At 51.8% G+C, this 12,411-nt stretch overlaps 1 protein-coding gene across 2 annotated transcripts in view; it reads left to right on the top strand.

Annotated features, from left to right (window-relative positions):
- Positions 1 to 12,411, top strand: part of APLF (aprataxin and PNKP like factor) — a 122,154-nt gene that overhangs the window by 20,933 nt on the left and 88,810 nt on the right. The window lies entirely within an intron of this gene.

Consider the following 12,411-nt stretch of genomic DNA (forward strand, 5'->3'; position numbering starts at 1 on the left):
CAGATGGCTACAGGAGAGTGTTAGAAGGCAGATAAATTAGTCCCACGTTAAGTAGATCCCTTTTTCCTGGGTAAGGTAACAGGGGCAGTTCCAGAACAAGCAGGAACTTGCTGGAACCAACTAAGGCAGGCAGGCTAATTAGGACACCTGGAGCCAATTAAGAAGAAACTGCTAGAATCAATTAGGACAGGCTGGCTAATCAGGGTACCTGACTTAAAAAGGACCTCACCTCAGTTTGTAGTGTGCATGCGAGGAGCTGGGAGCAAGAGGCACTAAGACCTGAGAGTGAGAAGACATAGTGCTGGAAGACTGAGGAGTACATTATCAGACACCAGGAGAAAGGTCCTGTGGTGAGGATAAAGGGCTTGGCTACACTTGCAGAAGTGCAGCGCTGGGAGTTACAGCTGTCTTCGTGCAGCTGTGTAGGGAAAGCGCTGGAGTGTGGCCACACTGACAGCTACCAGCGCTGCAGTGTGGCCACATTTGCAGCATTTGCAGCGCTGTTGGGAGTGGTACATTATGGGCAGCTATCCCACAGAGCACCTCGTCCCATTTTGGCGCCGTGGGTTGTGGGAAGGGGACGGAAGGGTGCGGGTCATTCCGCTTCCTGTCCCAACGCCCCGTGATGCATCGCTTCACATCCCAGCGGTCACTGTTTTTCCGTCCACGTTTGGCGCCATTGTGACTTTCCCAACGGTTTCTGTGCAGCGCGATTTCTGTGGGAAATGGAGCCCGAGCTGCTGAGGAATATGCTGATGAGTCTCGCCAGCACATCACATTTGGCAGTTGAGCTATTCCTTCAGCTCCAAAGTGACAGTGAGGAGTCCGACGATGATGATATCGAGTCGCCTGACGCATATGACACTAAATTGCTTGTGGCATTCACGGAAATGCTCAGCACCGTGGAACGCCGCTTTTGGGCTCGGGAAACAAGCACTGAGTGTTGGGATCACATTGTCATGCAAGTCTGGGATGATGAGCAGTGGCTGCAGAACTTTCGGATGAGAAAAGCCACTTTTATGGGGCTGTGTGCTGAGCTCTCCCCCACCCTGCGGCGCAAGGACACGAGATTGAGAGCTGCCCTGCCAGTGGAGAAGCGGGTGGCTATTGCAATCTGGAAGCTGGCAACTCCAGACAGCTACCGATCGGTCGGGAACCAGTTTGGAGTGGGAAAGTCGACCGTTGGAATCGTGTTGATGCAAGTTTGCAGGGCCATTAATCGCATCCTGCTAAGAAGAACCGTGACTCTGGGGAACGTGCAGGACATTGTGGATGGCTTTGCACAAATGGGTTTCCCTAACTGTGGAGGGGCGATAGATGGGACGCATATTCCTATTGTGGCACCACCCCACCTAGCATCCGAGTACGTTAATCGGAAGGGGTATTTCTCTATGGTTCTCCAGGCGTTTGTGGATCACCGTGGGCGTTTCATTGACATTTACACAGGCTGGCCTGGAAAGGTGCATGATGCACACATCTTTCGGAACAGTGGCCTGTTCAGGAAGATGCAGGCTGGGACTTCTTTCCCAGACCGGAAGATCACATTAGGGGACGTTGAAATGCCCATTGTGATCCTTGGAGACCCCGCTTACCCGTTAATGCCTTGGCTCATGAAACCATATACAGGGAAGCTTGACAGGAGCAAGGACCGGTTCAACTACAGGCTGAGCCGGTGCCGAATGACTGTGGAGTGTGCTTTTGGCCGTTTAAAGGGGCGCTGGCGATCTCTGTATGGGAAGCTAGACTTGGGGAAAGCAGCGTCGCTGCGGTTATATCCGCGTGCTGTACCCTCCATAATATTTGGGAAGGGTGAAATATTCAGTCAGGCATGGACTGCCGAGGTTCAACGCCTGGAGGCTGAATTTGCACAGCCAGAGAGCAGGGCTACTAGAGAGGCCCAGCAAAGGGCTACAAGGATTAGGGATGCCTTGAGGGAGGAATTTGAGGCTGAAAGCCAACAGTAATGGTTGTTGCCTTGCACGGGAGTGAAGTGCAGTGGTTACAATGTTAGTAGGAATCTGTTTTTCCTACAATGATTTGCAGTGCCTGTTTCTTTCCTGGGCTACGGTATCTTTCAATTTCTGCAATAATAAAGACTGTTTTCAAAGCCAAGAATTCATTTATTGAAAAGAAAATAACTTTATTGACAGACAATCAACATTTTGGGAACCTAAAAGGGCAGGGGGGTCGGGTGGTGGACTGTACAGTCACAGGTTTGAATATGTCCTGTCTGGAGTGCTGTGCAATGAGTGCTGCAATTCAGGATGAAAATACTGCATGGTGAGGGGTTTGAGTGCAGAGGATAAGGGTCGTAGTTCTCAGGGCTGATTGGTGAACGTACAGGTGTTGGGGGCAGCTGGGGGTGGTAAGAACCTGGATGCTGGGGAAGGGGGTTTGGAGCTGACATTGGGGCACAAGGGAAAGAGCTTTGGGACGGGGGGAGGGGCCGGCACGGTAGTGCTCTGCCTGCATGGCTACGATTGACTGGATAGCGTCCGCTTGGCGCGCCAGGATGCTTATCAGCTGCTTTGTGCTTTTCTTCTTAGCCGCTGCATTTCTCTGGCGGATCCTGCTTTCCCTTTCCCTCCAGTCCTACAGTTTTTTCTCCAGTCCTGCTCTTTCTGACTCTCTCTGGCAGACTGATCCATAACTGCTTTCAGCATGTCTTCTTTGCTTTTTCGTGGCTTCTTCCTGAGGTTTTGTAGCCTCTGAGCAGTCGATGATACGGGCAGTCCAGTAGTCAAGGACACTTTTAGAAAGGCAAAAATGGCAACAGTTAACAAAGGCAGCATTGTTTATAATCTCATCCAGACAGTTATTCCCACACAGTGAAGGAGTTTACAGTCTTCACTTTAGCATACTTTTCCCATACCAAACAGAACGCACATAACCCACAGGAGCCACGAAATGGTGAGTAAGGGGGACTGATTGCTTCAGGGCTGTGCAGGGGTTTCTGTGCATTGGGGACAGCAAACAGCTACAGGGGGCATCTACACTGAACACTCTCCCAACATTTTCCACAGGAATTAATCCTGGAAGATATCTCGCTGCTGCGGGTCACGTGGGAAGAGCGGGAGGCTCTTCTACAGCAATGCGGATTCCGCCCTGGCCCCTATGCAGCTTGCCTGTGTGCAGCAATGGTCCCCCCACCCCTCGCGGCACAGTGGCGCGGACGCGTTAGCCTGACTGGGACAAGGACCACAATGGCTCTCCCTATAAACTTGCGCAGGCGCATTGCCCACGCTCTGGCTGAAACTTTTGAAGAGATTACCGAGGCCGATTACTGCGATGTGATAGACCACATCAATGGGCTATTCCACATCTAGGCATGCATGCATGCAGCCCTAACCCCACCTCCTCTCCCGAAACATTTCCATCCTGAAAATAAAAGCCGCTTACCGGTAACCCGCTCCTCTGCTTCTCCTTCACCAAGTACCGGCTGCTGCGACTGGCTACCTTCCTCCTGGCTTGAGAAGAGCTCCTGGCTGCATGCCTCTTGGGACTCCGGGGTGTCTCTCCCCACCCCAGTGCCCTCACTCTTGGTTTCCGCCCCCACCCCCCGCCGCCTCTTCTTCCTCCTGCCCCCCGCCCCGCTCTGAAGTGTCCATTGTGGTCGTCGGATTGGCAGTGGGGTCACCCCCAAGTATCGCGTCCAGCTCCTTGTAAAAACAGCAGGTCGTGGGGGCAGCGCCGGAGCGGCAGTTTCCCTCGTGGGCTTTGCAGTAGGCACTCTGCAGCTCCTTCACTTTAACCCTGCACTGCAGCGCGTCCCGGTCATGGCCCCTTTCCAGCATGGCCTTTGATACCTGGCCAAAGGTATCGTAATTCCTACGGCTGAAGCGCAGCTGGGACTGCACAGCTTCCTCCCCCCAAGCACTGATGAGGTCCAGCAACTCGCCATTGCTCCATGCTGGGGCTCGTTTGGCGCGTGGAGGCATGGTCACCTGGAAAGATTCACTGATTGCACTCCACACCTGGCTGAGCAAACAGGAAGGGGATTTTTAAAATTCCTGGGGCATTTAAAGGGCGGGTCACCTGAGGCCAGGGCAGTAGAGTTCGAACTGATGAGCAGAGTGGCTGAACAGGCATTCTGGGATACCTCCAAATACCTCTGGAGGCCAATAACAGCGCTTTTGGTGGCCACACTGGCGGAGCAGCGCTGCATCACCAGCGCTGCAATAGTTATACCTGAGGCAGAGCAGGAGTACAGCCAGCGCTGCAGCCAGGGAGATGCAGTGCTGTATGTGCCTTGCAAGTGTGGACGGTGTGTAAGTTGCAGCGCTGTAAACCCACCACCAGCGCTGCAACTCTCCAGTGTAGCCAAACCCAAAGAAAGTGTTGGGAGGAGGCCAGGGGGAAGTAGCCTAGGGATTGTAGCTGTCACGCAGCTGTACCAGGAGGCACTCTAGACAGCTGCAATCCACAGGGCCCTGGGCTGGAACCCAGAGTAGAGGGCAGGCCCAGGTTCCCCCCAAACCTCCCAACTCCTGATTGGACACAGGAGGAATTGACCTGGACTGTGGCTTCCACCAGAGGGGAAGGCCTCTGGGCTGTTTCCTGACCCACACGATGAATCTCTGAGGTGAGCAAATCCGCCAATAAGCGCAGGACCCACCAAGGTAGAGGAGAAACTTTATCACAACTGGTGTCAGGAGTGGAATGTGGTGTGCCTGGTGTGGCAGAAGAAGGAGGGTGATTTAAAAAAAAAAAAGGAGAGAGTTTAATTTTTTTTCATCACAATGGATGACATAGTGCGGGCACTGATACAAGCCACAGCGGCCCAGTAGAAGGCTACCCGTGTCCAGGCAGCCACCCAACAGGAGGCAGTGTGGCTGCAGCAAGAGACTAATCACCTGCTGATGGACCAGGCTGCTCAGGACCGAGCTATGTAGCGAGAACTGGTAAACTAGGTAAAGACCCTTGCAGAGCTGAACCGCAGCCATGATGGGACGCAGATCATACGGCCTAGCTATTGGCTGCAGAAAATGACGCAGGCAAAGGATGATTTAGAGGCATACCTTCTGGCCTTTGAGAGGACAGCCCTACGGGAGGCCTGGCCTCGAGATCAGTGGTCTGGCATCCTTGCCCCATTCCTGTGTGGGGAGGCCCAGAAGGCCTACTTTGATCTTCCTGAAGAGGCTGCAGCAGACTACCCCCAGCTGAAAGCAGAGATCCTGGCCAGATCTGGGGTAACAACTGCAGTGCGGGCCCAGTCCTGGTACCACCACGAGTGGAGGTACCAGGAAAACAAAACCCCGCGGTCCCAATTGTACGACCTCATCCATCTCGCACGAAAGTGGTTGCGAACGGAATCCCGGAGTCCGGAAACGATACTAGAGGTTCTGGTCATCGACCGATACATGAGGGGACCTCCGCCAGACCTCCATGCCTGGATAAGCCAGAACTGAACCCTCCACCTATGACGAGGTTGTTGCATTGGTAGAGAGGCGAAGGACAGCGAGGGAGCTGACCCATCCAGTTAAGGAAGAGGCACCCCAGGTTAAACAAGCAGCACCAAGCCCTAGAGCTCGGGTGACTGGGCCACCAGGAGGGCCCAGGTGGAAAAAGAGAAGGGCTGAAGGCCCACCAGAGGCCACAAAGTGTCAGAGCACTGAGGGAGAAGAGGATCATGATGATAGACTGCCCAAACCAAGATACCAGGAAATGCCTAGGGCTCCATACAGATGTTTTGCCTGCAGGGAGTGGGGACACATAGCTGCACAGTGTCCCAATGCCAAGGAGCCTACACAGTGTAACCTGGGGAACTGGGCAGACCCATGCTCCAAATCCACCTTGTGGCAGTCTCACTAACCCATATATGTACACCAGACCAGTGAAACTAAATGGGGTAGAGACCACGGCACTGATTGATTTGGGGAGTGCTATCACTCTTATCTCAGGGAAGCTCGTGAAGCGTAGTCAGCTGCTGCAGGCTAAACGTACGGGGAGAACATGTGTCCATGGGACAGTTAGTTACTACCCTACCGTCCCAGTAAAAATCGAGATCCAAGGGAACACTACTGAGGTAGCAGCAGGTGTAGTCCCTAAACTCCCATACCCGGTGGACTTCCCAGGGTTTGGAGACTTACTCCCAGTAGGTGGATTGGAGAAAGATGGGAACCCTGAAAGTAGTGAGGCATCCACAGCAGACTGTCAACCCCCAGTCTTTTCTGAAATATCACCAGATTTGTTCTCCACTCCCAGACAGGGTAGAAAGACGAAAAGGGAAAGAAGGGCAGCTAAGGCCTTGAAAACCCGAATACTGACCCAAAGCCAGAGGGTCGCTCTCGTAGGTAGGTGGACCTGAGCAGCTGAAAAGGAGGCCACCCCGGAGGGAGAAGCACTCGAGTCTGACCTCCACCCTAATGCCTCTGAACCAGTAGAGGCAAGAGAGACTGGGCTTCTAGATCTTGGGCAGATTAGCCCCGGGAGAGCAAATTTTGGATGGGACCAGGCAGAAGACTCAAGGTACGACAACATTAGGAAGAAGGTGACCGAAATAGATGGGGTCCCCGTGGAAGGGAGAACCCAGGGACCAGGATCCTACTTCTTAATGAAGAAGGATCTCTTATACTGGGTTGCACCAGTACAGGGGCAGAAGGTACAGCAGATCCTAGTACCTCAAAAACACCAGAACGCTGTATTAAGTCTTGCCCATAGTCCTCTTTTTGGGAGCATTTGGTGGTAGAGAAGACCCTGGCATGGGTCCTACGACGGTTCTTCTGGCCCGGAGTACATGAAGAAATGCGGAGGTACTGTGCGTCCTGCCCGGAGTGTCAGCTGCACAGTCCCCGTCCCCACTTGAGGGCACCTTTAGTACCCCTTCCCATTATAGAGGTCCCCTTTGAGCGAATAGCCATGGACCTAGTGGGACCCCTGGAGAAGACGGCTCGGGGCCACCAATATATACTTGTTGTTTTGGACTATGCTACTTGCTACCCAGAAGCTGTCCCCCTGCAGAACACAGCCTCTAAAATGATAGCCAAAGAGCTGGTGGGGATCTTTGCCCAAGTGGGCTACCAAAGGATATATTAACGGACCAAGGAACCCCATTTATGTCAAAGCTAATGAAGGACCTCTGTATGCTGCTCCATATACATACCCTGAGAACTTCCGTCTATCAACCGCAGACTGACGGGTTGGAGAAAGGTTTAACTGAACCCTTAAGGCTATGATAAAGAAGGTGGTAAGTTGGGACAGGAAAGACTGGAACACTCTACTCCCTTACCTTATGTTTGCTATCCGGGAGGTACCTCAGGCCTCAGCTGGGTTTTCCCCCTTTGAGTTATTATACAGGCGTCACCCCTGTGGCATACTAGATATCGCCAAAGAGATCTGGGAAGAGGAACCCAATGAGGGGAGAAATATAATAGAACATGTATTGCAGATGCGAGACCGGATAGCCTGGGTCATTTGGAAAAGGCACAGGAGGCCCAGTGAACCTATTACAATCGTCAGACAAAAGTCCAACAGTTCCAGCCAGGGGCTCGGGTGATGGTGTTGGTACCCACGGCAGAAAGCAAGCTTCTGGCCCAGTGGCAGGGGCCCTCTGAGGTGGTTGAACCCGTGGGGGATGTAACCTACAAGGTGTGGCAGCCAGGACACTGGAAACAAGAACAGATTTATCACATTAACCTCTTGAAACCTTGGCACCAGCAGGAGGCATGTGTGGTGGCCCAAGAGGCCCCGATCCAGAGAAATAACCTACCTGAGCAGATCAGGATATCACCTGATCTGACACCGAACCAGAAGAAGGAGGTAACTGAGATGATCAACCGGTACCAGGAAGTGTTTTCAACCAAACCAGGCCAGACTACCAAAGCATATCACCACATTATCACAGACCTTGGGCAAAGGTAACTTTAAGGCCCTACCAGGTCCCAGTGGCAAAAAGGGAGAAGATCAAGGCAGAGGTAAAAAGGATGTTGGAACTAGGAGTCATTGAAGAATCCCACAGTCAATGGTCGAGTCAGATTGTGTTGGTGCCCAAACCCGATGGCACCACTAGATTTTGTAATGACTTTCGCCAGCTGAATGAGATATCCAAATTTGATGCATTCTCCATACCCTGCATTGATGAGTTAGTTGACTGCCTGGGCAATGCCCAGTTTTTGACAACCCTTGATTTAACAAAGGGATACTGGCAGATTCTCCTTGACAAAGATGCAAAGGAAAAAACAGCATTCTCTACACTAGAGGGTCTGTTTCAGTATACTGTTCTTCCTTTTGGACTGCATGAGGCACCTACCACCTTCCAGTGTCTCATGGACAAGCTTCTGTGGCCTCATAACGGTTATGCAGCTGCGTACCTGGATGATGTAATTATCCATACCCGACTGGGAGACCCACTTGGAAAAGGTGGAAGCGGTTTTTGACACACTAAGACAGGCCGGCTTCACAGCCAACCCAGCCAAGTGTGCTATAGGGATAGCTGAGGCTAAATACCAGTACAGGGGCAGAAGGTACAGCAGATCCTTTGTCACATAACCTAGAGCAGAGGTTCTCAAACTGGGGCTCGGGACCCCTCAAGGGGTCACAGGGCTATTACATGGGGGGTCACGAGCTGTCATCCTCCACCCCAACCCCCGCTTTGCCTCCAACATTTATAATGGTGTTAAAAATATAAACACGTGTTTTTAATTTATAAGGTAGGGGTCGAACTCAGAGGCTTGCTGTGTGAAAGGGGTCACCCCCACCCCCAGTCTGAGAACCACTGCCCTAGACCAGTGGTTCTCAACCTATTTTCTTGTTGTGTGTTTTCAGTGGTCTGCAAACACATGCTACAACGAAGTACCCATCCTGTTCTTAAAGGGGCAGCTCCTCTTAACTGAGCTACACGCTATTTTTCATTGTATTTCTAACATAATATCCCGATTCATTTGTTTTGCATTATAAAATTATTGCAGTTACTCCAGGGACTTCACATTCTTCACAGGAATAATGTGCGTCTACTCATATGTATAATTTGTTTATACTACATATAAAATGCTACACTAAAAACATGAACTTTGCAAAGTCAAGCACTCACACTTGGAAATGACCGAATTAAATTTGCCTGAGCATTATGATACAGTCTATACTTAAATGATTGCATGCTATTTTTTTTCTCCTGTGTGGTTGGTCAGCAAGATCTGGACCTAGGATCTTCAGATGCACAGCACACACTTCTTCCACTTGAGCTGAAGAAAGCAAAGTAGGCTAATGGAGAGTAGAGGAAAATGGCACAGTTTGCTGGTGTGCTACACAACTATTTGTGATAACCAGCATGCAACTGGTGTATCAGGATTACTGTGTTATCTTCCTGCTTTTGGGAGCTGAGTGTTTAGTGGTTAGAACAGTGATTACAAATGGAGTAACCAAGCTCGCAGAGCTGGGACAGTCATTCTGAAAGACAGTGTGGCCAATGAGATAGCATTTGGCACTTTCACAGTAGAGACTTAGGTTCTATTCCCAGTTCTGTCAGAACTGACTTTGTGGAACTTGTACAACTTCTCACTTTGTAAAAGATTGTTTGGGGGAATGCTAGTTGTTTGCCTCCTCTGATTATAGGGCTTGTCTACACTGGCAAATTTCTGTACAGTAAAGCAGCTTTTTGTGCTCAAACTGCAGACGTGTACACACTGCCAAGCCATTTTGTGCGCAGAAACTTCTCAGTTGCAGCTCTGCAAAAAGCCCACCTCAACGAGCGTCGTAAGGCTATTTGCGCAGAGGCTCCACCGCTCTATTGCCAGTGTAGACACATGATTGCTTTCTGCGCTGTAATTGGCCTCTGGGGCTGTCCCATAATGCCTCAAGTGACTGCTCTGCTCATTGTTTTGAACTCAGCTGCCCTGGAGACACGCGCCCCTCCCCTTTCAAATCACCATTTCTGACAGCCATTGTGTGCTGTGCTGATCTGCTCCGGGACACAAAGCAAACCATTAATGTGGAATGCTCGTGCTGTTGAACGTGTGTGTGTGTGTGTGTGTGTGTGTGTGTGTGTGTGTGTGTGTGTAGAGAGAGAGAGAGAGGTGGGGGCTGAAGTCGGGGTTTCCCCCTCCCCCTGCCTCAAGACTGGTTGCTTCCTGCTGCTGTCTGAACTTACAAGACAACATGATGACACACTCTGTCCCCCAAAACAGTCTCTCTCTCTCCCCCCTGTCTTCAGTTGAAAGCAGCTGACAATGTAATAGGATGCCCATGGAACAATGGGATTGGGAAACCTGCATCATGTGATTCTGTGCCTTCCTCATGAGGCATTGCAAACCCTTCCCTAAGCACCCTGCTGCCAGTTGTACAGTGGGATAACTACCACAATGCACTGCTGTGTTTGCCATTGCAAGAGCTGCTAATGCGGATGCGCTCCAGCTTCACAAGGAGCACAGTGTGAACACGCAACAGCAGTTTATTTCCAGCGTTTTAATAAAAGTGGTATAACTTGTGGTGCAGAAACTTGCCAGTGTAGACATATCCTTAGAGATGAGAGGGATGCTTTGATCAGTAATTAGGATTGTGAACTGTGCAGCAATACTAACAGCACTCAGCTGAAGAAATGAGACAAGAACCCAGGTGTGACGGGTTCCCCCTGGGGTTCCCCCTGGAACTGGGGTACCACTGAGCCCCCCAGACCTACTAGCCTGGGTTTCCTTTACACTGTACTGCTGTGACCAGCCTGCCAAGCCCTCTCCCAGGCTCCAGCACACACACACAGGTAGGGACACACCCAGCTGCAGTACATACGGATGCTGAGATCAGCTCTGCATGGGGAGGCTACAACTAAGGAACTGTCCAGCTACTCAAGTACATACCCCCCTCTGGAGTGTAAACTCAAAATTATACCATCTTGTGCTGATCTGTACAGTGTAAGCTTATGAAATTTGCCCCCTCCCTCAGTGTGGAGAAGGATATGCAACAGCTTTCTTCCCCAAGATATAACGCCGTCACACTGGTTTTAGACAAAGCAAAATAAGTGTATTAACTAGAAAAATAGCTTTTAAGAGATAAGGGATAGCAAACAGATCAAAGGAGATTACCTAGCAAATAAACAAAACACGCAAACTAAGCTTAATATACTAAAGAGACTGGATATGGATAGCAAATTCCCACCCTAAATAATGATTCAGGCAGGCTGCAGAGATTCTTAAGGGGCCAGCTGCACTTGCTTACAGCTTAAAAAACCCCAGCTGTTCCTTTCACATGCTAAAAAATCCCTTTAGTTTGGGTCCAGCACTTCCCCCAGCTCAGTCTTTGTTCCTTAGGGGTTTCCAGGAGTCTCCATGGATGAGGAGTCAATGAAGAACAACAGTGATGTCACTCCTCTGACGTAAATAGTTTTTGCATAGAGTGGGAACCCTTTGTTTCAAAACTTTTGTTCCCACACCAGTCAGTGGAAAAACACTGGTATTCCAAAATGGAGTCCAGTACCAAGTGAGCTGGTTAATGTTCCTCTAGCGCCACAGTAGCCATTGCTCGGAGGCCATTTGTATCATCCTCAGGAAGATCCCCAGGTGGGAAATAAGCTCCTTCTAAGGCCAGTTGTTCTCCCTGATGGTTCATTAACGTAAATGGACCCTTCCCAGTCCGGAGCAGTGAGTTGTATGGGCTTGTGGTGCCCGGATTCCAGCAAATTCAGGGCCCAGTGGGCCCGGCTCCACCAGTGTTCGGGGCTGAGTCTCTCCCCGAGCCCCACCTGCTGCCCCTGCATGCATCCCCCAGTCCTGCCTGCTGCCCCTTCATGCCTCCTCCGGAGCGTTCCCCAGCCCTGCCTACTGCCCCTGCATGCCTCTTCCGAGTGTCCCTGCCTGCCCTGGGCAGCAGGCGGCTGCCCCCTGCAGCTTTGTGCTGCGCTCCCTTGCCGGCCGCTGCTGGCTACAAGGGAGCGGCGCCGAGGGCAGGCAGAGGCAGCTGCTGCGCCTAAGGAGTGGAGGAGGCGAATGGCAGCCCCCACCCCAGCAGGCAACTTGGGGGAGTGGGGGGCTTATCCTGGCTAGACCTCCTGAGCACAAGCCTGGGGAGGCTAGGGAGGGCCCCCCTTCCCCAGAGCCCCACGCCCTGCACCCCATTCCGCACCCCAACCCTCTGTCCCATCCCAGATCTCGCACCCAGCACCCAAACCCTCCCCTGCACCCAGCACCCCAACCTCCTGTCCCAGCTCAGAGCCTGCACCCAGCACCCAAACTCCCTCTCAGAGCCCACACCCCTCCCACACTCAAACTCTCTCCCAGAGCCTGCACCCCGTACCCCCCCTGCACCCCAACCCCCTGCCTCAGCCCAGAGCACCCAAACTCCATTCCAGAGCCTGCATCCCTCCTGTACCCAAACTTCCTCCCAGAGCCTACACCCCAACCCCCCTCCCAGAGCCTTAGGCAGGTGTGGGGGGCGGGGGCAAGACTTGGACCCATTCTAGGCACCACCAAAAATTATACGAACCTG

Source organism: Mauremys reevesii, linkage group 3 (genome assembly GCF_016161935.1).
Source record: "Mauremys reevesii isolate NIE-2019 linkage group 3, ASM1616193v1, whole genome shotgun sequence".
NCBI lineage: Eukaryota > Metazoa > Chordata > Testudines > Geoemydidae > Mauremys > Mauremys reevesii.